Source organism: Physeter macrocephalus, chromosome 7 (assembly GCF_002837175.3).
Source record: "Physeter macrocephalus isolate SW-GA chromosome 7, ASM283717v5, whole genome shotgun sequence".
Taxonomy (NCBI): Eukaryota; Metazoa; Chordata; class Mammalia; order Artiodactyla; family Physeteridae; genus Physeter; species Physeter macrocephalus.
Window position 1 is genome coordinate 131,508,777 of NC_041220.1, and position 27,297 is coordinate 131,536,073.

The 27,297-nt window shown below is 41.2% G+C and overlaps 1 long non-coding RNA gene and 1 pseudogene across 1 annotated transcript in view; both read left to right on the plus strand.

Moving 5' to 3' along the window:
• Positions 1–1,450: 1,450 nt before the first annotated feature.
• LOC114486620 (uncharacterized) overlaps positions 1,451–27,297 on the plus strand; it is a 95,293-nt gene continuing 69,446 nt past the window's right edge. The window contains exons 1-2 of the long non-coding RNA XR_003680700.2: positions 1,451–1,552; positions 2,178–2,345. This is a non-coding gene — a long non-coding RNA (uncharacterized lncRNA). The remainder of the gene's footprint in view (positions 1,553–2,177; positions 2,346–27,297) is intronic.
• Positions 12,199–12,957, plus strand: LOC102982931 (14-3-3 protein zeta/delta-like; annotated as a pseudogene).

The window sequence follows — 27,297 nt, forward strand, 5'->3', positions numbered from 1 at the left end:
GTGCGGACTTCTCATCATGGTGGCTTCTTGTTGCAGAGCACGGGCTCTAGAGCGCAGGCTCAATAGTTGTGTGTGGGCTTAGTTGCTCTGCAGCATGTGGAATCTTCCCGGACCAGGGCTCAAACCCGTGTCCCCTGCCTTGGCAGGCAGATTCCTAACCACTGTGCCACCAGGGAAGTCCCTACGGTGGCTTCTTTTGTTGCGGAGCACGGACTCTAGGCAGGCAGGCTTCAGCACTTATGGCTCGCAGGCTCTAGAGCCCAGGCTCAGTAGTTGTGGTGCACGGGCTTAGTTGCTCCACAGCATGTGGGATCTTCCCAGACCAGGGCTCGAACCTGTGTCCACTATATTGGCAGGCGGATTCTTAACCACTGCACCACCAGGGAAGCCCTCTTTTCCATTTCTTTTCTCACGGAGCCAACTTGCATTTCCCTCCTTTCAACTCAGCGTGGCCATTGAAGTGTGATGAAGTGATCTGTGTCACTTGTGAGCAAAAGCTTTAAGAACCCATGCACAATTTCTCATGCTCTTTCCTTCTGGCACGGTGATGGAATGTTTTAGTTATCTATTGCTGCATAGCAAACAATCCCAAATCCTAGTGACTTAAAACCGTAACCATTTTATTATCGTCAATGGTTTTGTGGGTTGAATGGGCTCATGGGCAGTTGTCTAATCTTGCTTGTTGTCTCTCATGTGGTTCCAGCCAGGTATTGTTGGACTGGAGTAATCTGGAGGCTTGATGGGGATGCTAGAATGGCTGAGCCTTTCTTTTTCCAGTGTTATTCCAGGGCCTCAGTTTAAATGGCTTCTCCTTCAGAGTAGCCTGGCTTCTTACATGGTGGCTCAGGACTCTTCAAACCGCAAAAGCAAAAGCTTCCAGGTGTTTGTAAGACTTAGGCTTGGAAATAACACATTCTTTTGGTTAAAGCAGTCACATGGCCAACTCAGTTTCAAGGGGAGGGTAAATAAACTCCACCTCTTGATGGGGATTGGGGAGAAGAGTGACAAAGAATTTGTGGCCTTATTTAATCTACCACCCCAACAATGTTCCACACGGTGGCTGCTTCCATCAGCCAGGGTCCTAGGGTCAGGACAAAGTGGAAAAGAGTCCTTAGCTAATACACATGGTTGTATCAGTGAGAAATACATTTCTGCTGTTCTAAGTCACTGAGATATTTGTGGTTGTTTGGTAGCAAATAAAGCCTGATCTATACTAATACAAAAATTGGTACTGGAAGGGCACTGCTGTAACAGAAACCTAAAATATATGGCATTGACATATATGATTATGTTACAAATGTTAGTGGTTGGTTGTTAGGCAGCATCCAGCTCTGATTCACTTAGGAATCTCTCAGCAAATGTAGCTTAGAAATTTGAGCTCAATAAATATTTCTTAAATAAGATAGACTGTTTCTTGTAATTCTGTTCTATTTCTCTATTTTAGGGGAAAACACTTCTTTCCCACATCAGATGTTTCTTAAAGTATGGAGGGGGTGCCACTAACATAACACTCCATACCTCATTCCAGCGCTTCTAACAAGTTTCCTGATGTGTAAGTTTGGCGTGTGCAGCCCACCTTCTTCCTCTCGCCTTTCCCATGGGAGCCAGGTCGCCCACAGAAAGTATGCTTTCTACTCTGCTGCTTCATACCACAAGTTTCACGGGGGTCTGCCCATGCCAGGGGGGCCTGCCCAGGACAAGGGAGGCTTGGGGTAAGCTTAACAGAATAGGCGCTCTGGGGGAAGGGGAGCTTCAGGCTTGGGAGCTAAGCTCACTGCCAAGGAGTGAAAAAGCCTGTTGTTTGAACTTTAATTCCCAAGCGCAAGAGTGTTAACAAGTTGGAAGTTAATAATTTTGGACTTTAACATGAAGTCGGTACTGATTACTTTGGGCTATAATTCAGAAGAACAATATAATGTAATGTCTGAACTTTTCATTTCTTGCTGGAAAAGTCATATTGGAAAGGGGTCATAATCAGATTGAGGAAGTCTTTTTGGCTCTTAATTTTTAGAGTAGTTTTATGTTATCATTTGATCTTCTTTTAGAACTTCTGATAATGTTGAACAAGGTAGTGGGGCATAATTTGAGGTGGCAATAGAACAGGTTGTGAATTATAGCCTTGCGTACAGACTAGCATGGGAGCTGATTTAATTGATGTATTGTTCTGACCCATTCAGGGCATTCTGGGAACAAAACCTACCCTTTACCAGTGGCCCCACGAGATTCCACAAAAGAGGTGAAATCAGTATTGAAGTGGCCTTATGAAGATGGGAGCAGGACTATCCTAACAGACTGCTGACTTCTTACCCAAGGGGGATAACCATGGCCTAAGGTGATCTCAGTGGGTAAGCTGAAAGGGTTAAAGCAATGGTCTTCATACATTTTTACTGACATACCACCCAAAATAATTTTTAGGTTCACATGTAAAATTTTTTGTCCTTAGTTGCAAAAGATGTAATTTCTGGTGTAACGTAAATATGAATGTTTTAAAGTATAAAGGGTTATATTACTTAAAAATGCATTTAGTGAAATTAAATCCCATAGAAATTGAATACTCACCATCATCCATATTTACAGAAATTTTACATTACTCTTTTTTTCTCTTTGAATTTGTGTTTTTATTCTACTTCCCCACAGAAGTCTTAAAAATATATTTTATGCTCAAATGTATTTTATTGCTTACCCTATCATTCTTTTCGGCAGTCAAAAAATTGTTTATTATTTAAAAAAATTTCTACCACCAAAAGGTTCTAAGTGCCAAAAATTTCTTTTGGATTGAGTTATTTTTACAATTATTAGTAGTAATACATAATCTTAAGTACATTACAAATTTTTCCAAATAATTACTAAAGAGAACTAAAATTTTACTGGAAATATGTCTCTTAATGAAATGGATGAAGCTTCTTCTCTCCAGTTAGTTCATGAATGTAATTTCCTGCTAGGACACAATAAGAAAAGAAGTTGGGGGACTATTAGGTGCAGGGCTTACAAAAGATGAATAAATGATGTTCAATGCATTATTTACAATAGAAAATTACATATCTAAATCTAAGTTTATTACATAAAAGATAGGAATGAATAATGAGGTGAGAAATGGTTAACAAATAATAATAAGCAGAAGTGTTTGGGTAAGGAAACAAGTATAGACTTACTATATTCAATAATCTTCAGGTAAAAACTAGTGAAAATATTTTCTCCCATGAGTCTGAATACTTGTTCAAAAGGCACTACAAAACATTAACGTATCTCTGATATATGTTCCTTTTACATGTAACATTGATCTGTTAGAAGGAAATTTGGAATTTTTTAAACATCCTTTTCCTTGAAATCATCTGAAATATGCAGTTGAGACACAGGAGGATGGCACCAAGTTCTCTCTCATTACTGAGCAGTTTTGCCTTGTAACTGGTATTTCCCAGAATGTTTTCTACATATCTTCCATTTTTGAATTCTGAGAGAGATACCTGGAACATGAAACTTTGCTGTGGGTTTGTTACCCACGTGAAATAGGGCTCAACCTCCTTTAGTATTTCCTTTTGCTATCTCAACAGTATTGTTTGACACCGTCAGGAAATGGCATTAGACAAAAATGATCATAAGGCTTGCCACCCTGCTCTACAATTATCTGAACTCAGAACATCCCCGCACAGACCAAAACACCCAATTTCTAGCACCATGCTTTTCTCTTAATAGAAATATATTTAAGATAAGGAAAGCCAGGAAATCCTCCTGCTACTTATAATGCATTGATTAAATTAAATATTGACATCAATATTTAGAATTGTTCCTTTGTACGGTGCCTTAGAGACTTTTTGCACATGGGAGCAAATTGTCATAGTAATATCTGGGAAGGGTGAGAGGATGCCTGTCTTTTATAAGTGAGAAAAGACTGATTTAAAAATAGAATTGGAAAAATTGAATTGTTGTGAAATCTCAACCTCAGTCATATTTTAGACAGCTCAATTTTAGGAAAGAGTAGGTGAAAGTTGAATAAATGGAACTGATTTCCTTAAAATTATCTGTGCTTGTATTTCTCTTGGAAAGTAGAATCCCAGGGTAGATTTATTCCAGTTTGGAGATTACTAGGCTAAAAGAATAAAATTATGTGGGGAATGTGGTGTAAGTTGCAGGGGGTTTTATTAACATTCGTGGTGTCTTGGGCCAGCCTTTCCTCTTCCCCATTGAGTAAGATACTACATAGTGAGAAGCTGCTTGAGAAAGCTCAGCCCTTTGGCCAGTCTTTACCCTTGGGGCCGGGCTGCCATCAGGAATCATGACTTCTAGTCTATTCCTTTATGCTGCAAAATTTACAGGGACAAGTCTTTGGAGTGGGTGGAGGCGAGAGTTTCTGTCATCCCGTTCTGCCAGTCAGCAACCCAGTGGGAAGTCTGCCTTGTCCTCGGGTTCAGTGTTGGGAGGCCCACTGGCGCCATCTCGCCTCCAGCATCAGCTTTATCAGGAAGAGCGACAGTTCTCAGCTGTCTACTCTTTTTCCTGTTTTTCAGTTGGCTCACAACTTGGTAGGAAGAGGGATGTGGTTTACTGAGTCCCCTAAACATGCTCAGTCCTTAACAGTGCTGTGCATATTAACACAACAAATACTACTGTGAATTTTCCTGTGTTTTTTTAGCTGTGAAATTACATTCAATCCTACCTGGTTTTTTTCTAATAATATTTTGTGTATATTTCATAGATTTGTACATATTAATGAGTGTAGTTTGTTTTCAAAATGTTATTTTCTAAAGGACTGTTACTGGGCAATACATGAAACATCAGAATAGTTAAGTTCAGGAGAAAGAGTTGCTCTATAGCCTTAAACAGCTAGTTCTTCAAGACACATTGTTGCCAGAGTTTCATAGAAGGTGAACGAATACATTAAGGGGTTGATTCTAAGGAGATCAGGCTTTCCATTCTGTTTCTTCCTGTACTGTAAGTTACTTGGCCTGCTAAGCCTTTTAACATTCATAAAACAATGATATAAAATATGGCCCTTATATGAGACAAAAAGATTATAAAGCAAAATAAAGATGTGATAACTTTGATAGAAGCTCTGAGCTTATAGATCTCTAATAGTTCAAGGAAATGGCACCTTTTAAAGGGACAGAAATCTTTGTTTTGTAAGCAGCTTGGATCTTTAGAAAATGAGCTGCTTTTTAGATTACAGAAAAAAATCAGGAGCTTAAATCTTCAGTTTAATGAAGAATAAACTGTTCTTGAATCCTCTGTCATAAATTGGCATGCATAATTCAAATATTGTCATACACTAGCGGAAATTTTGACTGGCTTTGACTTTGTTATGGTTACTGAAAGGAGGTTCTCCAGCAGAACACAGATTTTTATTGGCAAGCAGGTGCAGGAATTTCTGATAAGAACCAAAAGATCACAACTTTGATTCTTCTTTTTTCTCTTGCCTGCAACATCCAATCAAAGATCAAGTCCTGTTGATCCTACTTCCAAAATATTATCCCAAATTTGACGGACCATTTCTCACTATGTCTACTGCTACCATCCTGGTACAAGCCATCAGCAGCTCTCACTTAGACCATGACAATAGCCTCTTGTCTGGCTCCTGGGTTTCTACTCTTGCCTTCCTAGAATTCATTCTCAATCATTAGCCATTTAACAATATAAATCAGACTATCACTTCCCTACCTATACTTCCCTAATGTCTTTCCCTTGCAATTAGAATAAAATCCAAGCTCCTCATCATGGCCCTTATGATCTGTTGTACATCTACCCTCTGATTGCTCTTAATCACACTCCTTGTTCATTATGCTCTAGCCAGATTGGTTTTCTATCTTTCTTTGAATGCACCAAGCTCATTCCTACCTTTGAGATTTTGCATTTGCTCTTTTTCCAGCCTGGAATTCTCGGCTCCCAGATCTTCTCATGGCTGATTCATTCTCATTACTTAGGTCGCAGCTCAAATGTCCATCCCTTAGAGAAGCCTTTTATCCTGACCACACATCTAAATAGCTGTCACCCCTTCTCCCCAACTTTAATCATTTCCTATCCTGCTTAATTGTTTTCACAGTATTTAGTACTACCTGAAACTCTCTTATTTTTCACATGTTTATTATTTGTCCCTCTGCTAACCCCCACTAGAATGTGACTCCATGGTGGGTAGGGCTCGTCTGTCTTGTTCCCTGCTATATCCTCAGTGCTTGGAATGAAGGTTGCCATTTAGTGGGGGTTTATTACATATTTGAATGAGTGAATGACTCAAGGTCCTGATGTAGCCAGAGAAGGCCTCCCAAGAGGCCTTTACCTTAGTAATTTACCATAGTTCAGAGTTGTGGCCCTTTTGTTTTAAATGCTCAGATGTCAGCTTTTGCCAGCACATGGAGGTTTTTTCCTCCAGGGCAGAACTTATGTTAACGAAAGTATAAGATTGTAAAATCCCTATACCAATTTATTAGTTTTCAGTGAGCAATATAACTGTCACATGGACCCAGACTCGTAGTAATATGATCTGTTGTGGACTTTCTGCCTATGGGCTAGCACACATAGGATAGGGCATTAAGTGAGAAACTTTTTGGGAAAACATGGAATACAAAAAAGGAGAAAGAGTTAGATGGCTTGTATGTTTCAAGACATTTGTTTATTTAACAAATATATTTAGATTTCTGACTTTGTTTTGTGTTCTGTGTTAGGTACTGAAGAATCAACAAGGAATACTATTAAGCACCAGCAGTTTAGTTGGAGAGGCAGACAATAAACTGACAATTACAAATCAATGTCAGAAGTTCTCTTTTTAGGTTCATGCCAGGGTGATGTAGGAGGACCTAGAAGGGAAACTGAGCCTTGGGGGATCAAGGTGAGCTTCCCAGGAGATAGGATTATTTGAGCTGAACTCTGAACAGTTAGCAAGGCAGAACAAGGAAAGGTATGGGGGGCACTGCTGGCAGAAGCTGCAGCCTGAGCAAAGGTCAGCTGGAGAGAGCAGACCCTTCTAAGAACTACAAGTAGTTCAGTAAGGCTGGGGAAAGGTGGAATGAGAAGCCTGGCTATCAGACTCACAGACCTAAGTAGGTCTGGACTTTATCCCTATAAAAGGGAGCTACTGAAAGTTTTTGTTTTGGTGAAGGGGCAGAGTACATCTTTCAGACTGCCCTAGTACAGCCAATATTTTGCATTCCTTTCTTCCAAAGAACTTTCCATGAATATCTGGAGAAAGTCCATGCTCCTCCTCCGAGAACACGCAGTCCTTCCTTTACCACCCCCAGCCTTACACCTGCTGCCTCCACAGCGCACTCTGTGCTCCAGACCCACCAAACTTCCCAGCTTCCAGACTCACTTCCCGATCTTTAATTATGCTTTCGTAGCCTCCACTCCTGCTAGCACTCTCACCAGGCCACTTTCAAAAAGTGTTGCTGGGTTAGTCTTCCAACCTATAAAGGCAATACATGTTCCTTGCAACACAGAGACATGCAAAGGAAGAGCTAAAACCTTCTCCCTTCCTCTCAACACCACACACACATATATAGTGTGCTTTAAAACATATATACACTTTTAACTGAAATATATCTATTCTATACAATTTGTGCAGTTCTTTCCCGCTCCCCCAACAGAATATCCAGTATTTGCTGGATGCCAGGCCCTATGCTTTATCTCATTTACCCCATAACTACCATACAAGGTAGGTACTGTGATCCCCAGTGGATAGACAGGCAACTGAGATGTGACTAATTTGCCCAAGGTTGCACAGTTAATGGGAGCAGCAATTTGAACTTGGTCAATGTGGCTCTCAAGTCCACTGCCTTTCGCTATCTTCCAAATAATGCTATTTTTGTTCTTTTCAATAACTACAATATTTATATGGAGGGCCAGAATTTATTCAATTATTCCTCTGTTGATGAATGTTGAGGTTGTTTTTTGCCACTTAAAATGCCTCAATATGTAATTCTCCAAAGCGGGATTTGAGGTCAGAGGTCATACCTGTTTTTAAATCAGTATGTGACCAAATAATGTTCCACGGATTGTGTAGCATTTTCATATCCCCAAGAATCATGGGACAGTATCTGTTTCCCTATACCCTCACTACTTCTAATGATACTGTTATTTTTAGGTTTTGGGGTTTTTTTTGGCACTTTGGTCAGTAGAAACAGTGCACCTTTGTTTTGATTTGCATGTTTCCTGACTACAGGTGCAGTTGAGAAGTTTTCTGTGTGTTTTTGAGATATTTGCATTTCCTTTTCCATGATTTGTCTATTCATGTCCTCTCCTGTTCATTTTTTCTGTTGGATTGTTTGTCCTTGATCATTTTTGTGGAGGAGGGAGCATGTTTATAGTAGTAGTAATATTAACCCTTTTTCTGACATGTGTTCAAATATTTCCCTCTCTTCTGTGTTCATTCACATTTTGACTTTTTTAAGGCATCCTTTAATTTAATTTGTATGTGCTCAAATCTAGTGGTCTTTCCCATCATGGCTTTTGAGCTTCTTGAAATTGACAGGTTTTGGGCATCTCTCTTTATTAAGGATTGGACCAGCCAGCCAGGACTGTCCTTGGAGGCTGCTTGATGGGCTTTGATGACTTTTCTCAGACTCTTATACCTTTGCTGCTACCTTGCAATCTCCTTCTGAGGGATCTGTTTTCTTGAGATTTGTTATCACATTCAAGCAAAGCCTTTCTGGCCTGGGAATCATTTGTCACTTACAAAAATGCGTTTGCCTATCTTTTCTCTGATTCACTGTGTGCTCATTTTGTTTCTCTCTTCTAGTTTTAAGAAGCAATTACCATGGGGTCTTCTATTTTATGTTTTGAGTTTTGGGGTCGTCTTTAGCCTCTGAGTTCTTAATCTTTTTAGAGGCAGTTTAGAGGGAAGATGTGCCCTTGGTATAAGACTTATGGATGGTGAAGATAAATTAGTAATGGGGAAGTTGTGGGCTTGAGAGTGAGTTCGATTCTGTCTTTGATTACAGCTGTATAATCCTGGGGAGGTTGTTACAAGTCTCAGGGCCCTTTTTCATAAAATGGAAGCGATGATAATACTGCTTTGAGGCCACTTTTTGACATAGGATAGGCCTCCAACAGTTTACTTAGATGTTTCTTCCTTTTTGGTCACATTTCAAGAATCTTTTAATGAGGTCAGGTCTTCACAAATTACCTTGGTATCCCTTTTGGCGAAACAAACTCTTTTCATTTGCTGTCAGCTTGTAAAAGAAGGATAAAATTTCTTGGCCTTAAAGACTGGCACTTTTTACAGCTCTCTGGAATGAACTGCCCATATTTCATTATTGAAGAGAGAAACATTTACACTCTTAGTGGAAATTAAATTTGAGGCCATTTTACACAAACCATGGCTTAGGGCCAAGGCTACAAGACAGCATGTGTGGGTTGGGGGTAGACACTAGGGAGGAGTCTGGCCTGCATTTTGGTGGATTTCAAAATGGGTACCAGAATTTGTTCCAAGTCGTCATTAATGGGCTCATAGAAAAGAAAGTTAGAGGGAATCTAGATTTATCACCCAGGCCTCTTCCCCTGCCCTCAAACTGATGATCATGAAACCGCTTAGCGAAGGCAGTTGGTTGAATCACTCAACTGATAGTATTTCTGAGTGATAACTAATTTTAGAGGATTTGGGGCTGAGTACTGATTCTGAGAAGCTAAAAAGGAGAAGTGGGTCTCAGGAGAACTTATGCTTCATCCTGTGTAATGATCTTTGTTCTTTGTCTCCCACCTCCACGTTTGAGGCAGCATTGACCTGCTCTTTCATCAGGATCCAACAGACATAGGGAAGGAGGCCTAAACCAGTTCCTAGCTTAAAAGTCTTGCTGGCCTTCAAGCTCAGGCCTTGAAGGATTCAGACTTTATGCAGGTACTCAAATCAACTAACATAGTTGAGCGCTGTGTGTAAGACACTGTGTAGGATGGTGAGTGTGTCTGTTTGAGAGAGGCAGAGAGACAGGGGTTGGAGAAGGAGAAGGAGGTGTATAAGGCAGGTTTCTTGCCCTCAAGTAGCAGAGGTTGCTAGTAACTTGAATGCTTAAGAGGTCAGGCATATTAGGTTAGTTAAGTGACTTTGCATGTGTAAGAGAAACGAGAGTAAGCATGATAGTTGACAACAGATACTTGTGTCACTGACCATAGGATGTGGTGTGGGCTGTGTTAAACTGGAGTGTGCATCCCTATTGAACAGGAACAGCCCATGCAAGGATCTAGCACAGTGGTTCTCAAAGTATGGTCTCTGGACCAGCAGCATCAAAATCACCTGAAACTTGTTAGAAATGCTGTTTTTTCGGTCCTATCCCAGACCTAAGGAATCAGAAACTCTGAGGATGGGGTCTTGCAGCCTGTGTTTTAATGATCTCTTGCTGTGATTCTTATGCTCCCTAAAGTTTGTGTTGCCTTGTGGGAATTTGGGCCCAGTGTTGCTAGATCTTTTGGTTTTTCAAGAGAAGCTAGAAAACTAAATTTTTTATGGGAATTTCATGATTTTTAAATATATATATATATATATTTAAATACATAAATAAAATATATAAATATATAGAGAGCATATATCTAATTTCTGTGGGGGAGGGAGCAGATGTACCCTTTGTAGGCCAAACAGCAGGCCAAGGAAAGCACATCTTTGGGCCTTGGGGTCTCCACGCTTCCAGTTTCAACTACGATAGAGTAGTCAAGTATTTGACAACAGAGTAATTGAAAATACTGTTGGACTAGAGAAATGACTCTCAGTGTGTGTTTGTGGGGGTGGGGTGGGGTGCAGCAGGACATTGGAGTCTGGCAGGAGGAGGCTTTTAAGAGCTGCACAGTTTCTGATACTTTACCAGCCCAGGTGCTTCCCCACTTCCTACCGTGGTGATAGTCCTAACATTGTCAGCCACTGTTCCCCTTGCAAGTCCAGAGCATCCCTTGGATATGCAGCAAAGGAGGAAAGAAGCCGTGTCACAGGTCTAGAGCACCGTGGTTTATAAACTGCTTTCACATCTGTCCTTTCATCAGATCCTTACCACCTTGTGTAATAGGTGTGATGGTTATTGTCTGCATTTAAAGCTGCTAAACTAGGCTGAGAGAGGTCAAGTGATTTGTTGAAGGTCACGTAATTTGTAAGGGGAAAACATGAGACTAGATACCTAATCTTACAATTTCTAAACTAGAGTTTTTCTCCCATATATAGTTTTATGTGTTTATCCATACCGTCAGTAATATTTTCTTTCTTTTTTTTTTGGCTGCGCTGAGGCATGAGGGGTCTTAGTTCCCTGAACAGGGATCAAACCCGCGCCCGCTGCAGTGGAAGCAGAGTCTTAACCACTGGGCCACCAGGGAAGTCCCTACCATCACTAATTCTTGAAAGGATCTGATGTGGCTCACTTCACTGTGACTGGTGACTAGTTTTTTGCCATTCCCATGACCAGGCCTCAGATGGTCTCCTCCCTGGCTTGGTGTGATGCCTGGGACCCCCAGTCTTCTGTGGGCTGGGAAAGTATCAGCTTTTAAAAGTCCCCTCCTGTCAGACTCTAATGCCCTGCTGTTCCCCACACCCCTGCAGACACACACACAGTCATTCCTCTAGTCCAACAGTACTTTCAATTACTCTGTTGTAACAATATATTGAATCGCCCAGACCAGTCGTCCCTCTTGGGACCCTTCTCCATCACCAGCTTTTCTCCTGGGCTCTGTCTATTTGTGGGGTTCTGGGTCTCCTTGTTCTGGCCTATCTTGTCACCTACTAAGCCTCAGGGGGACACTCTGAGTCCAGAGCTGTCCCCAGTACAGGTGATACATGACCTGGACATCAGTTGTCTGGAACTGGACTAAGCACCGGGACTCATTTTACATAGACTGCTGAATAGCAGCGAAAGCAATGGCTTTCTGACATAGGGCAAATTTGGATGACAAAGGACATTATTAGGGGAGCTAGAATTTAGGATTCTTCAAGTATTCTCCCCAGTCTAGCTTAAAATGCAACAGTCATGCATCTGGGTAGCACTACCAGAAAAATTTTAGTAGTTTGAAATTCCGGGGTTCATTAAATGCTACAGTTGACCCTTCTACAATGGCGGGAGGGAGCTGGTGGAATTGGGGGACCCTCCTGGTGGAATCAAAAGTCTATGTAAGGCTGCCTCTCCCGCCCGCTCCTCGGCGCAGCCTCCGTGCCCCGCGCCGCGGTACCCAGCTCTCCCCGACCCGGATGGCGGTGCGGCAGGCACGCCGGGTCCGGGCACCGGGCTGCGAGCCGAGGCGGCCCGGAAGCGCCCGCCAGAACACCCAGTCATGGATAAAAATGAGTGGTGCAGAAGGCCAAAGTGGCCGAGCAGGCCGAGCGAGATGATGACATGGCAGCCCGCATGAAGTCTGTAACTGAGCAAGGAGCTGAATTATCCAATGAGGAGAGGAATCTTCTCTCAGTTGCTTATAAAAATGTTGTCGGAGCCCGTAGGTCATCTTGGAGGGTCGTCTCAAGTACTGAGAAAAAGACGGAAGGTGCTGAGAAGAAACAGCAGATGGCTGGAGAAGACAGAGAAAATTGAGACCGAGCTAAGAGGTATCTGCAATGATGTACCGTCTCTTTTGGCAAAGTTCTTGATCCCCAGTGCTTCACAAGCAGAGAGCAGAGTCTTCTATTTGAAAATGAAAGGAGACTACTGCCGTTCTTTGGCTGAGGTTGTTGCCGGTGATGACAAGAACGGGATTGTGGATCAGCCACAGCAAGCATACCAAGATGCTTTTGAAATCAGCAAAAAGGAAATGCACCCAACACATCCTATCAGACTGGGTCTGGCCCTTAACTTCTCTGTGTTCTATTATGAGATTCTGAACTCCGCTGAGAAAGCCTGCTCTCTTGCAAAGACAGCATTTGATGAAGCCATTGCTGAACTTGATACATTAAGTGAAGAGTCATACAAAGACAGCACACTAATAATGCAGTTACTGAGAGACACCTTGACATTGTGGACATTGGATACCCAAGGAGACAAAGCTGAAGTAGGAGAAGGAGAGGAAAATTAACCAGCCTTCCAACTTTCGTCTGCCTCATTCTTAAATTGACACAGTAGACCCGTTTATCATCCATGCTGTCCCACAAATAGTTTTTTGTTTACGATTTATGACAGGTTTATGTTACTTCTATTTGAATTTCTGTATTTCCCATGTGGTTTTTATGTTTAGTATTAGGGGAGTAGAACCAGTTAACATTTAGGGAGTTATCTGTTTTCATCTTGAGGTGGCCAATATGGGGATGTGGAATTTTTATACAAGTTATAAATGTTTGGTATAGTACTTTCAGTACATTGTGGCTTCACAAGGGCCAGTGTTAAAACTGCTTCCGTGTCTAAGCAAAGAAAACTGCCTACGTATTGGTTTGGCCTGGTGGGGAATAAAAGGGATAATGGGTTCCAGTCACAGGTGTAGCTGTGGGTACTTTTAAGGTTTGGAGCACTTACAAGGCTATAGTAGAAATGGATATCCCATGGATATTACATGTTAAACCATGTGTTATCCGTGGAATACTCAAGTCTCGATGTGCACGCCACTGACGACAGCTACAGAAGTGTTCCTTTAGTTGTGACCCAATTTACTCTGGATAAGGGCAGAAACGGTTCACATTCCATTATTTGTAAAGTTACCTGCTGTTTGCTTTCATTATTTTTGCTACACTCATTTTATTTGTATTTAAATGTTTTAGGCAACCTAAGAACAAATGTACAAGTAAAGATGCAGTAAAAATGAATTGCTTGATATTCATTACTTCATGTATATCAAGCGCAGCAGTAAAACAAAAAAAGCATGTATTTAACATTTTTTAGGTTTTTGTTTTGTTTTGTTTTTGATACTTGCCTAACATGCATGTGCTGCAAAAATAGTTAACAGGGAAATAACTTGAGATGATGGCTAGCTTTGTTTAATGTCTTATGAGATTTTCATGAACAATCCAAGCATAATTGTTAAGAACACATGTATTAAGTTCATGTAAGTGGAATAGAAGTAGTATGAATGGACTTTTCAAAAAAAAAAAGAAAATGTCTATGTATGACTTAAAGTCGGTGCTCCCTATATGTGTCCACCTCCTCCGTATCAGCGGTTCTGGATCTGTGGTTTGAACCAGCTGTGGATCGTGTTATACTGCAGCATTTACTATTTTTAAAAATCCATATATAAGTGGGCCCATGCATTTCAAACCTGTGTTGTTCAAGGGTCAACTGTACTCTGAAGAATTCTGGAACGTGTAGGATTGGGTGGACATTGTGGCTTCCTTCCTTCCTTCCTTCCTTCCTCCCTCCCTCCCTCCCTCCCTCCCTCCCTCCCTCCCTCTCTCCCTCTCTCCCTCCCTCCCTTCCTCCCTTTCTTTTTGTGGCTGTCTTCGACATAATCTTTTGAAGGGGTTGTTTCCTTCATGTCTGGAAACTGGCCAGGGAGGGATGGTGGGGAGAACTGGTTGCTGCTGGGTATCTAGGTACTTACAGCAGGCCTCTGCATGTCAACTGTATGAAAAGCTGTTCAGTCTTCTCTTTCTTATCTTCACTCCAAACCATCACCAAGCCCGCACACAGACTGACTCTGTGTGTGTTTGAGAGGGAGAGAGATAGAGACAGAGAGACACAGAGAGTGAGAGACAGAGAGACAAAGGGGGAGAGAGAGAGAGAAATACTTAGTGACCAAGAAAGCACTACAGTGCAGAAATGTCTTGGTACAACCCTGCTGTGACTATTTGTAGAAAGACATGGAGCATTTTGCCAGGACCTTGCTTTGCCCAGGATTGGCTTCAATTACAGTTTTTTATCGGGGGTGGCAGATCACCAGTGGGAAGGGTGTGTTTCAGCCTTATCTTGGATGCTTCCTTACTTTACTTGACTTAATTCAGAAACTAGAGAACAATTTAGTGTGTAGCTTGTACCATTTCCTCTGCATAAAATGAAAGTTTTATTTAAAGTCCTCATAATCATTTCCACTGTTTTTCAGCAGTGAGAATAATCAAATGAGAATTGTAAACACTTTTGAGACCATTTTTACTGGACAAAACAGTTCTCCTAAGCTAGATCTTTCCCTTTCACTGTCTCTGAAACACTTAGGGGCAGGGGAATCAGACTTTTATAGGAAGACCATGAATTCTTGTTCATTGTCACATACTGCTCAAGGCTTTTTCAGTTTAATAATAAATATTTTAAAACCAGAAAGGGACTTATCGATAGGCTGGTCTCCAACTTCTTCCAAAAGACATATACAGTGCAAAGTAGTTCTCAGATTATTTGAAAAATATAACAAGATATTTTAAATTTCCCTCAGTGACCACATAGAATGTCATTTATCTGTCTACTTCAACACAGAGGTGTTGGGTAGCAAGTGAAGGCTGAAGCTAATTTATACAGTTATGTGCCAGACCTGTTCATATATGTTTGTGTATAAATTCATACACACACACACATATATTCACTTAATCCTCACAATAATGTATGGGTCAGGTACTATTACTATCACTACTTTACACATGAGCAAACTGAGCTACAGCGAGGTTAAGCAACTGTCCCAAGTCACACAGCTAAAAACTGATCACTTGCCTCCAGGCGGTCTGTACTACGTGGACCCCCCTGACATGTTATTGCAGGGCTCAGCTGAGGATCAAGGTTCCCCAGTGCTGGCACCTGTGCCAAAGTTGGCCTACAGGCCAGTTCTCTTGTGGGACATGGCTGCTGTCACTCAGCAATCCCCATAGGCTGCAATATCTGACACCTACTGAGTCTTTACCACGTGCCAGCCAATGCGGGAAGTGTTTTACCTATATTATCTCACCAGTTCTCCCAACAGCCTTATGAAGTAGGAGCAGTTTCACTTCCATTGTACGTAGGAGGAAACTGAGACCTAGAAAAGTTAAGTCACTTGTTCAAGATCAACAGCCAGTAGGGCCAAGATTTATCACTGTGCTATCCTACTCTCCTGCTCAGGAGCCAGGCTCCTAACTTCTTTGTGTTCCTAGTGAGTCTCCACCAGCACACATTTTCTATATGTTATGACTGTTTTGCTAGGAACTTCCTGAAATTAAGGGTTAAGAGTACTTTCAGAAAGAGAAAGCCCAGTGTAACAGGGAATGTAGAAGAGAGGAGGTGACAGGGACTCTTCCCTTCAGGGGGATGTGTGCAAGCACATTATGGTGTGTTCCTGTTGGGGAAGGGGAGTACTGACTATTAAAATGGGAGCTCTCAAAATATTCACTGTGGGTGGTAACATCTTGGCCTTCATCCTTAGTCAACAATTAGCATGTGGTTCCACTTTATTTAATATACATTGTATCCTTCTCTTTTATTCTTTCATTTGGACACTGTTAATGCCTTAAATATTACAGCTGCCTACCTCAGCTGTAAAGCTCTAGCAGAATTACTTGAAAATAGAATCAACTCATCTACAGGCATACCTCAGAGATATTTCAGGTTCAGTTCCAGACCACCACAATAAAGTAAATATCTCAGTAAAGCTAGTTACACGAATTTTTTGCTTTTGCAGTATATACATAGAAGTTATGTTTATGCTATAGTCTATTAAATGTGCAATAGTATTATGTCTAAAAAAACAATGTATACACCTTAATTTAAAAATACTTTACTGCTGGGACTTCCCTGGTGGCGCAGTGGTTAAGAATCCACCTGCCAAAGCAGGGGGACATGGGTTCAATCCCTGGTCCAGGAAGATCCCACATGCTGTGGAGCAACTAAGCCTGTGCGCCACAACTACCGAGCCTGTGCTCTAGAGCCCATGAGCCACAACTACTGAAGCCCGTGTTCTGCAACTACGGAAGCCCAAGCGTTCTAGAGCCTGCTTACTGCAACTACTGAGCCCACGTGCCGCAACTTCTGAAGCCTGTGTGCTGCAACTACTGCAGCCTGCGCACCTGGAGCCTGCGCACCACAATGAAGAGTAGCCCCCACTCGCTGCAACTAGAGAAAGCCCGCGCACAGCAGTGAAGACCCAATGCAGCCAAAAAAAACCCCACAAAACTTTATTGCTAAAAAATGCAACCATCATCCGACAATGCAAGGTTGCCACAAATCTTCAATTTGTGAAAAATGTGGTATCTGCAAAGTAGAATAAAATGAAGCACAATAAAATGAGATATACCTGTATATAAACTATCAATATTATATTATAAAAAAGAATAATTGTAGTAATGCCAATTATTGTAAAATGAAAGTATAAATATTAGATTTTACCTGAGAATAATAAATGTTTAATTCTGGCATCTTCCCTAGATACCTCTTATTTCAACATCCTTTCATCCAGCCCTTACTCTCTCTCAGTCTCCCTGGTAGGTGCTGGGGCTATAAAGATAATAAGCCATGGACCTTGTCTTCAAGGAATGTTCAGTCCCTATTGGGACACAACTGATAAAGGGTTTTGAAAACACAAAGGGCGGGATGCAATTCAGAGCAGAGGAGTTGGGGCGCAGATGCTGGCTGGGAAGCGTCCTGGAAGAGACAATCCTGGAGTGTCTAGTGTTTCACACTGATGGGGCAGGGCTCGTTGCTGAGCAAGTAGGCTCTGGTGTCAAGGGGATTCAAATCCTGATTCTGCCACTGACTAGCTCTGTGGCCTTGGGCCTTGATCTGGTCTCTCTAGGCCTTTGTTCCCTAAAGTGTAAGATGGGGTGACACTATGAAGTTTACAGGTGGTTATGGGAATCGGGGGATGAAGCACTTAGAATACTTACAGAGTTAGGCTTAGCACAACATAAGCATTCAGTATATGAGAGCTGTTGTTTTATAATGTGTAACAACATGAAACATTCTACATCTTCAAGTTTATGGACTTAGATTCTGCTTATCTCCTCAAATATTAACCACTTATCTAGATTTTCTAGTTTCTAGAATTCTTCTACAGTGCTTCCATTTCTAAAACTACTGCCTACCATACTAAGGCAACTGTAGGGAAATACAGCCAGGGGAGGTGGTATTTGGGCTAAGGTGTGACATCAGGGACAACCTCACCCCCAGATGTCAAGAGTCTCTCATTTAAGACTTGAAGGATGTATTCTGGTCGAGGGTTTGGACAAATCTGACTGACTCTTGGGTAAGGGTAGATTCTAGAATTAAAATAGATCTTGTTGTTTTCTTTTCATTAGGTGTAAATGTAAAACCCAATAATTATCCTCAAAATAAGGAGAACGTCAAACCTCAAACCAAAGTATAAAAAGAGAAATTCCTAATTGTTTCCAGCTTAATTCTTTTAGTGAAAATATTAATGAGAAAAGTTGTCATCTAGGATCCCTGCCATTCCTTGGAAAATTAAGTTTAAAAAAAAGTCATCTTGGATTTCAGTACAAATTTCAAATGTCATATTTTTAAACTTTGAAAGAGACGTGTAAGTTCAGTTTTTCCCATTGGCCTGGGCTCGAGCACCTGTCTTTCTTTTGGACAGTTATATCACCATTAACAAATGCTCTGGAAGCTAAGAACCTTTGATAGTCAGCTGTGGTCATACAAGAAAATCCTCATGAGACATGCCAGACAGGATAGCATGAGCTCAGCCAGGCTGAGAACAGCCTCACTGAGAACCCTCAGGCAGCAGCATCTGTCTCTCTGTCTGCAAAGCAGCAAGGCTGCAAGTCCTCACAGTTTTTCTTTGGGGTCTGTATCTTTTCCTTTCTCTGCCATTTCCCTCTCTTGGCCATGATTCTCCCCACTGACACAGGGCTGGTCTCTAGCCCCCTCCCTCTGATATCAGTTGTTTCCACCCATTCTCAGCCCCCAGACTATTTTTTTCAGAAGCCTGGGATCCTCTTTGTGATAATTCTCCCTGCCCCGCCTTTAGTCACTCTTTCCTTCTCTCTCTATCAAAATGTGAAAGGATCATGAGGCCCAGATCAGGGCAGTTGTGGGGTAGGGGGGGTTCCATTTGTACATTCTGCTAGAGAGCTCTGCTGTCCTTGGGAGAAGGTGCCAGGGACTAACCACAGTGCACTTTCTGGAGGCCCGGGCCCCCCAGGCTGCGGTAGTGAAGATGGCAGCAAAGACCCTGGCCACTGGTACCAGTAATTTCCCACATAGCAGGTCTTGCCCACTCCTCTCTCTTGCATCTTCACCCGCTCAGATTTAACCTCTCCCTTCCCTCTGCCTCAGAGACTTCTGTTGCATAGTTTATGTTTTTCAGAATGCCTAGTGCTATTTTAATAAACATTTAATTCTGTTTCCATACTATATTAAATACTTTGCCTGAAATGGGGATGTGACTCTTAATGCCTCATGTTATTTCTATGTCTGCAAATGAAGTTTTTGACAAAGAAGTATGTTGGTAAAGTATAGTATCTCCATCAATAGAAGCAGTTAATACTGACTCAGTGGTCCTTAAGGAATATTTAAATTTGCTTTCTGACAAAGTAGTGATTTATTAATAGTGATTAGAGAATATAAATAGTAACGCATCAACAATTGTTAATTTCTTATTTATCACATCTACATTAAAATAACAATGAGGGGAATAAATATAGAAAGATTTCACTTATAATTCTCCCACTCCGTATAATTACTACTTGTATCCTCTTGTGTTCTCTTCTAGGCCTAGGCCATGTGTTTGTGAAGCTTCCAAATGGGGTTCCTATTGCAGTTCTGTGGTAGAGGAATTCTTGTGAAAAACTGTGTTCCATCTGAGGGCTGTACTTCAAACTAGCTCTAGTAGTACCCACATTCTAATTTGCTGTATTAGCCGGCTGTAGTCTGTTATATAGAACTCTGGCTGCACCATTATGGTATTGAGATGCATCTTTGGTTTTTTTTTTGGTGGTGGCATTGGAGCTATGACTTTACCACAAGTACGTGGAAGAATAGTTGCATGACACTAGGTTTTCATTGTAAGTTTCCTTGTATATATTGAGTTTGTGGGTATTAATAGGCCTTTACACATAAGAGTTGAATTCCCTCTTTATCTTGGATTCCTGTGTACTGTTTACATCATGAAAAGTTCTCAGCTCAAGATAGGCAGTGGATAGGGCCTAAAGTAATAATCTACCTACCTTATCCTCCAAAGGGGACAGCAGCATGTATTCCCAAACTCAGTGGAGAAACAACTCCCTCTGACCTCTCCCTTTTCCTAGTTTTCTTTCTGAAATTGTGGATTTCTTATCTTAGTATTTATAAAACTTGCCTGATTATAAAAATCATCTGAAGTGCTGGTGAAAAACACAATTTTCTGGATCCTTTCCAGACCTATTGAATCAGAATTCTGAGGAACTGCTTGCACCCTGGATAATTTTTACAATCCAGGCAGATTTGAGAAACAATAGTTTATTTGAAGCAAATTCATAGCTGCTGGCTCACACATTTGCTTAGCCCAAGTTTGAAGAGAGATGAACAGTAATTCCATCCTCAGGAGAATAGCAGCTGGGCAGGTCCTGTCCTTATTCTTTTCCAAATATGGATGTGGTCATGGCTGTATGAATTGTAGCACAGGAGGTCAGACCAATGTGGGAAGATGATCTCCCCCACCCACCGCCATCATACGGAAGACTGCCACAGCCTTCACTTTGCCTCAGTGAAGAGGGAGAAATGTATAGATGAGGTTATTTTCTCTGTGTCACTTGCAACTTCAGAATTCCATTTCTCAGTGAAATTATAGTTATGTACATGATGGGATGTGTGTACATTTAGAATTTTTACTTATGCTTTCTTCATGTGGTTATTGGGTCATTTAAAATTCAGTTTATGCACAGAAAAATTGCTCCCTCATTAAGCCCAGTGGAACTGATTTGAAAGATAAGCAGAGTTTATGCAATTCTAGGTCATTGACCAGATCTGAAGTAGTATGCCCTGAAGTAGGCTTGTCCCAAAGTTGGGAAATATTGGGGCTTTTTGAGTTTGAACTCACTTGCTGGGTTCCTCTCCTCACCCTGGGGCATCAGGGCTCTCCTGCTGTCCTCCAGCTGCCCCTTCCTTCTATGCTGTTCCCCATGCTCCAGAATCACCCTTCCCTCCCTTTTAAGTTCTCCTGAGTCAAAAGGTAAAATAGAACGTGAACAATAAAGTGTAACCCACTAACTCTCATCCTCTAGATTTGGTGATTTCAGCCAGCTGGTAGAAAGAAAGGAATGGATGAAATGAACACATGCCATAGTAGGAATGACTGATTGATGACTTAATGCATTAACAAACTGTCCCACATTGAGGATAGACTGGTGGTTGCCAAGGGGGAGGCACATGGGAGAGGGTTGGATTGGGAGTTTGGGATTAGCAGATACAAACTGGTATATAGAGAATGGATAAACAACAAGGTTCTACTGTATAGCACAGGGAACTAGAGTCAATACCCTGTGATAAGCCATAATGGAAAAGAATATGAAAAAGAATGTATATTTACGTAAAACTGAGTCACTTTGCTGTATAGCAGTAATTAACACAGCATTGTAATTTAACTGTACTTCAATAAAAAATAAATTAAAAAAAAAAACTGTCCCAAGGACACTGGCATTCTGAGACAATGCATGTTAAACTAAAGGAATAAGTCTCAAATACAGGCTATCAGGCAGCTTCAAAGGAGAGTGAGAGGAAATTTGGGACAGAGGGACCTTTAAATCACACCACAAGGGCCATAGTTCACTCTGCTACCTGAGGTCAGCCGTTGTTCTTGGAAACATGGTGATATGGTGTTCAGCCAAGAAGGCCAGGGAAACACGCTTGGGTCTGGTTAAAGGGCAAGTCCAGACCTTTCTCCCCACCTTCTTGATCTCTCTCATCTCTAGCAGGGCATTACATGGGTGCATTCTCTGCAGGGTGGGTTGTTACAGGGAGCAGATAGTTCCACAGAGCCCGGAACTATGCAAATCCACGCTCAGGTCCTCACGTTTTTGATATTTAAGGCTGTTGACTTGTGGACTAAACGATTGTCAGTTAGAGCCCTTTCACGTAGATAGAATCAAGAACCTTTGGCACAGGCTCTTATCACTCTATGTAAAGGTGAAAAATTGATTGGAAGAAAACGTGGTACTTGATTCTACCTCGTGTCAGTTGAAAGTTTTGTCTCCATGTCTTTCTGTGTCACTGAAATAATAAATTCAAATCCACCCAGGCAGGCTTTTTTTCTTCACTAAAGGATTCTGCATTAGGAAATGAAAACATTTGACAAAGTAAATGCAGTGTGAATAATAGAGTAAGCACATTGTATCCCCCTCCCCTAAGCCTAGATACAAAGCTCATTCATCAGGCTGTGTGTTGCAGCATTTTATGCTATCCTTGGGTCCTTAGGTATCATGGCTGCTTGGTGATTTTCAGTGATGGGGCAGACCTACAGAGACAAGACTGGATGTGGCTCTATTGAGTTTCATTTTTCATCCCACCCTCACCCATTTAATGCTTTTCATATTAAATAAAAATCTGAAATGTCGGTAACAGCACTTTGATGGGCCTGGTTTCCATCTACAAGGTGTACTGAATGATACTCAGGAAATTTTTTGGCTCAATACCAATGATTAAATATTCCAAGAGACCTATTTCCCTGAGTGCCTTTGTATTTAATTTAGTGTTCTGAGTGACTTTGAGTTACAATAAGTGTTTCAATTACTTATTCTTCAACTGCATTGAAAGAAGCAAGCATAGATATTTTATGATGAAAGAGTGAAGTTTATCAGTAATAAGTGACAATTCCTGGGTGCCAGGCTCTGTTCTAAGGGTTTTTTGTGTATCATGTGTTATTCTCACAATAACCTTATGAATGGTTGCCATTTTTGCTGCTCTTTTTAGGTAGGGAAACTGAAGCACAGGGATTTTGGATGACTTCAACAAGGTCTACCCTGGCTAGTGGTGCTGCTGGGCTGTGGACCTGGCAGCCCGAGTCCGCAGTCTTCATGCTTAGCCAGAGAGCCATACTGCCTCTGCAGCAACAGCAATGAAAAAAACTAGAAGAACACACTGAAACCCGGCAGGACAAGTCCCCTCTAGGATTATGAGAAAAGGGCCATAACTTCTGTTTATGCTGATAAAGTATTCATGTGTTAATGTACTTGAAACTTGTAAAGTTAAAATTGTCAAAGTCCTAAGTCAGATTATTAATTTCCATAAGTTTGTTGCAACTTAAAAAATTGTCAATTAGACTCTTAAAGCTGGTAAAGAATTTAGGGATTGTGTTAAAGAGATGGTTAAACACAATCCCCTTGGTTTTCAGATGAGGAAGCTGAGGTCATATGACTTGCTTAAGCACATAGAACTAGTTAGTGACAGAGCGGGTCTGCTGATTTGGTGTGCTTTCTATTTCATTTTAAAAATTTTATTTATTTATTTATTTTTGGCTGCGTTGGGTCTTCGTTGCTGCGCGCAGGCTTTCTCTAGTTGTGGCGAGCGGGGGCTCCTCTTCGCTTCCGTGCGTGGGCTCCTCATTGCGGTGGCTTCTCTTGTTGTGGAGCACAGGCACTAGGTGCATGGGCTTCAGTAGTTGTGGTGCGCGGGCTCAGTATTTGTGGCTCGTGGGCTCTAGAGCGCAGGCTCAGTAGTTGTGGCTCACGGACTTTGTTGCTCCGCGGCATGTGGGATCTTCCCAGTCTAGGGCTCGAATCCGTGTCCCCTGCATCGGCAGGCAGATTCTTAACCACTGCGCCACCGGGGAAGTCCCTCTATTGCATTTTTGAGACATATCTTACGTGGTGTAATTTACAGGTCTTAAGTTAATAGTCTGAGAATGTCATCAAATGCATGTACCCATGTAACCAGTTTCAAAGCCATATAGATCATTTAGATCCTGTGATATAGATCATTTCCATCACTCCTGAACATTCCCTTGTGCTAGGCAACTCTTTGAAAACTTTACCCTTGTTCATTAGTGTGTATTAGTAAGAATCAAGTACTTACATTTTATATGTATCCATACATTTTACATTTCTCAGCAAAGATACACCTTAGTGTGTATGTGTGTGCCTACTTCCTTAAAGACAGAAATAAGGTTTTCACAAAGTCCCATGCTCTTCTTCTTATCCTTTTACAGACCAGAGCCTAACTGATGAAATTGCTATTTGGTGTTTCTTGTTTACAATCATTGCTGAAGTTGGTCTTTAGCCTGACATAATAATTATCATCACATACAAGATTATTCTTCAGTTGTTTGATGCTCAAGCTCCCCAGACACATTTAGAGTCAAAGTACATGGTTTTTTTTTTTTTTTTAACTAAGTAGTTTCTATATTAAAATCTTGGAAGTTTTGTAAGAATAAGACATATTGACTAAAACCAATGCATCTGAGCATGGGCAAGTTTGGTCTGCTGTGCTTTGTGTTAACTAGAAAAGCTTTCCAGCTGAGTTGGTGGTACATCAACACAGCGATAGTCTGTCAACTTGGCTCCTTGAGCATCCTTTTCTTTCTCTTTTTGTTTGGTCTTCAGGCTTGGTGAATAGTGTGTGTGAGAGAGAGAGCTGTTGTCTAGCAATGGTACCAGTGTGTTGAGTAATTTTCAGAACTGCCTCTGTATTCAAAAGTATGGAAAATGTCCTCTGGTATGAGTGGATCTCAATCCATGTAAGTTTGACATCTAAAATGGTATAGTCTTCTTTTTGATCTTGTTCTGCAGAATTATTCTAAAATCCCTAGGAAATATTCCCAAAGGAAATCATTTTTATAGCTATGTTCATAGCAGTGATACTGTAATTGAGAAAATTGGAGATAACAGAAATGTTCATTAGAAGAATGATTATATCATAGTGAGTATATAGTTACTAAAAATGATTGACGTGTAACCAAGTTGATACATGGAAATGTTTAAATAAGACAATACTAGGAGAAATAGAAGATCCTAAAGTTTCAAGTACTATAGATAGTAATTTATACTTTTGTAAAAAGCTTATATCTTAAAAGAAATTGGTTATGGAACTTTTATGCATGAAAATAATTTTGACTTTACTGTTTTATAGGGTCTTAAAAAGAGTTTTTATTTTGAAATAATTTCAAACTACAGAAAAGTCGCAAGAATGATGCCAAGAACTCCCCTGACCCTATATCCTTTACTTGTAGTCACGGATTTTTAACATTTTGCTACATTTGTTTTATTACTCGCTTTCTCTCTTTCTGTATATATGTACATATTTTTTTCTGAGTCATTTGAGGGTAGGTGGCATACATCATCCCCATTTACTCCCGTAATCTTCAGTGCATTTTTCCTAAAAACATGGATGTTCTCTTAGTTCCTACAGTAGAGTTATTAAATTCAGGAAATTTAACATGGATATAATACTTTAAACAATGTACAGTATGTAGTTCAATTGTCCATTGTCCCAGCATTGTCCTTTTTTGGCATTTCACCCCTCCGGTTCAGGATCCAGTCCAAGATCATGTACTGTATTTAGTCATGTTGTCTCTTTAGTTTCCTTTAACCTGGAAGAATTCCTCACCTTTCTTTGTCTTTTTTTTTTTTTTTGCGGTATGCGGGCCTCTCACTGCTGTGGCCTCTCCCGTTGCAGAGCACAGGCTCCGGACGTGCAGGCTCAGCGGCCATGGCTCACGGGCCCAGCCGCTCCGCGGCACGTGGGATCTTCCCGGACCAGGGCACGAACCCGGGTCCCTTGCATCGGCAGGTGGACTCTCAACCACTGCGCCACCAGGGAAGCCCCCTTTCTTTGTCTTTTATGACATTGACATATTTGAAGAACATGGACCAGTTATTTTATATTATATTCCTCAGTTTGGATTTGTGTGATGTTTCTTCAAGATTAGATTCAGATTTCTTCATGAGGAAATTAGATGTCTGACTAGAAAACTACGAAAGAAATGTGTCCTTCTTGGCGTATGGCATCTGGAGTCACGTGATATCTATCTGCTCCTCTTTGGGCATGTTAATATTGGTCATTTGATTAAAGTGTTATATGATTTCTCCACAGTATAGTTGTGATTTTCCCCCTTACAGCTGATAAGCATTCTGAGGGGAGATTTGTTAAGAGCACATAAATATGCTCCTTGTCCTACTCTTCCCTCCAGGCTTAGCGTCTATCTTGGTTCCTTTATAAAGCCACATTTCCGAAGACTCACATATACCCTAGGTAAAGAGGAAAGCTTGAGGGATTTTGCTGAGGTTGCATATTTGCCTGCAATACCCCCATTCAAACCTGTCTAGTTTGTACCACAATTTAAGCGTATCTCAAAATGCTATCTACTTCCCTGTTTGTAACTAGATTTATTGTCTTCCTCTTTGACCTCCAGGAGCACTTTGTACTTTTCTTGGGGGACATATTAACTTCTACTTTGTGCTTGTAACTAATGGTATACTTCCTTTATCCCAGTTACCAGACAGCAAGTGCCTTGAGGGCATGGACTGTGTCCTAATTGTTTCTGAAAATTTTGCTGGACTCAGAAGAGGCAATCAATGGGAGACGTGTGACCAGTGTTTATTCATGAAATGTGTATTTACTCCTACTACCTACTGCTTCTGATGTGCTAGTTGAATACCCAATTGCATATTTCAAAAACTCAGTTTCATCTGTTTAACATCTCTATGCCTCCTGTTTGACATGTTGCTATTTTGCCCCTGAAGGTGGAAGGGAAACCCTTCAGTGTCGGTCATTTCTGTATTCTTAGCTCAGGTGTTAAGAAAAGTGTTGTTGAGTGAATGGGTTGCTTCCGTACTGTGAGGATTTGTGTTTCATGTTTCCATCTAAATCTCTTACTAGGGCACTGGGCCAGCTTCTCATGGCTTTGATAAGAAGGTATGATGAGGTCTGCTCTTCCTCTAGGGTATTCTTCTAACACTCGTTAAGAATAACTCTGTGAGAGAGTGGCATGGACATATATACACTACCAAACGTAGGGTGGATAGCTAGTGGGAAGCAGCCCCATAGCACAGGGAGATCAGCTCGGTGCTTTGTGACCACCTAGAGGGGTGGGATAGGGAGGGTGGGAGGGAGACACAAGAGGGAGGAGATATAGGGATATATGTTTATGTATAGCTGATTCACTTTGTTATAAAGCAGAAACTAACACACCGTTGTAAAGCAATTATACTCCAATAAAGATCTTAAAAAAAAAAAAAAGAATAACTCTGTATGTGTATAGGTAGGAGAGCAGATCCCTACCTCAGGACTCCTCTGTGTATAGGCTTTAGAAACTGAGAGTATAACCTGCCAAAATCACAGGAGTTAGGAGCCAAGGTTATTTATTAATTTGTTCAGATAGTATTAATTTGTTCTGCCAAGACATGTAAGAACAAGCATTAATTTAGTCTGTAAGTTTAATGAATGATTAGAAGAACCAAAATTCTAAGTAGGTCAATCAAAGCTTATGGTACTGATCTGATGCTGAGCAGGGCCCTGTGGGGTTCCCAGGCACGGAGGCTTTTTTAATCTCCCATTTCTTGTAGGCAAGACTCCAGCCTCCATGACCTTCCCTGAGTTCCAAAGGGCAGAT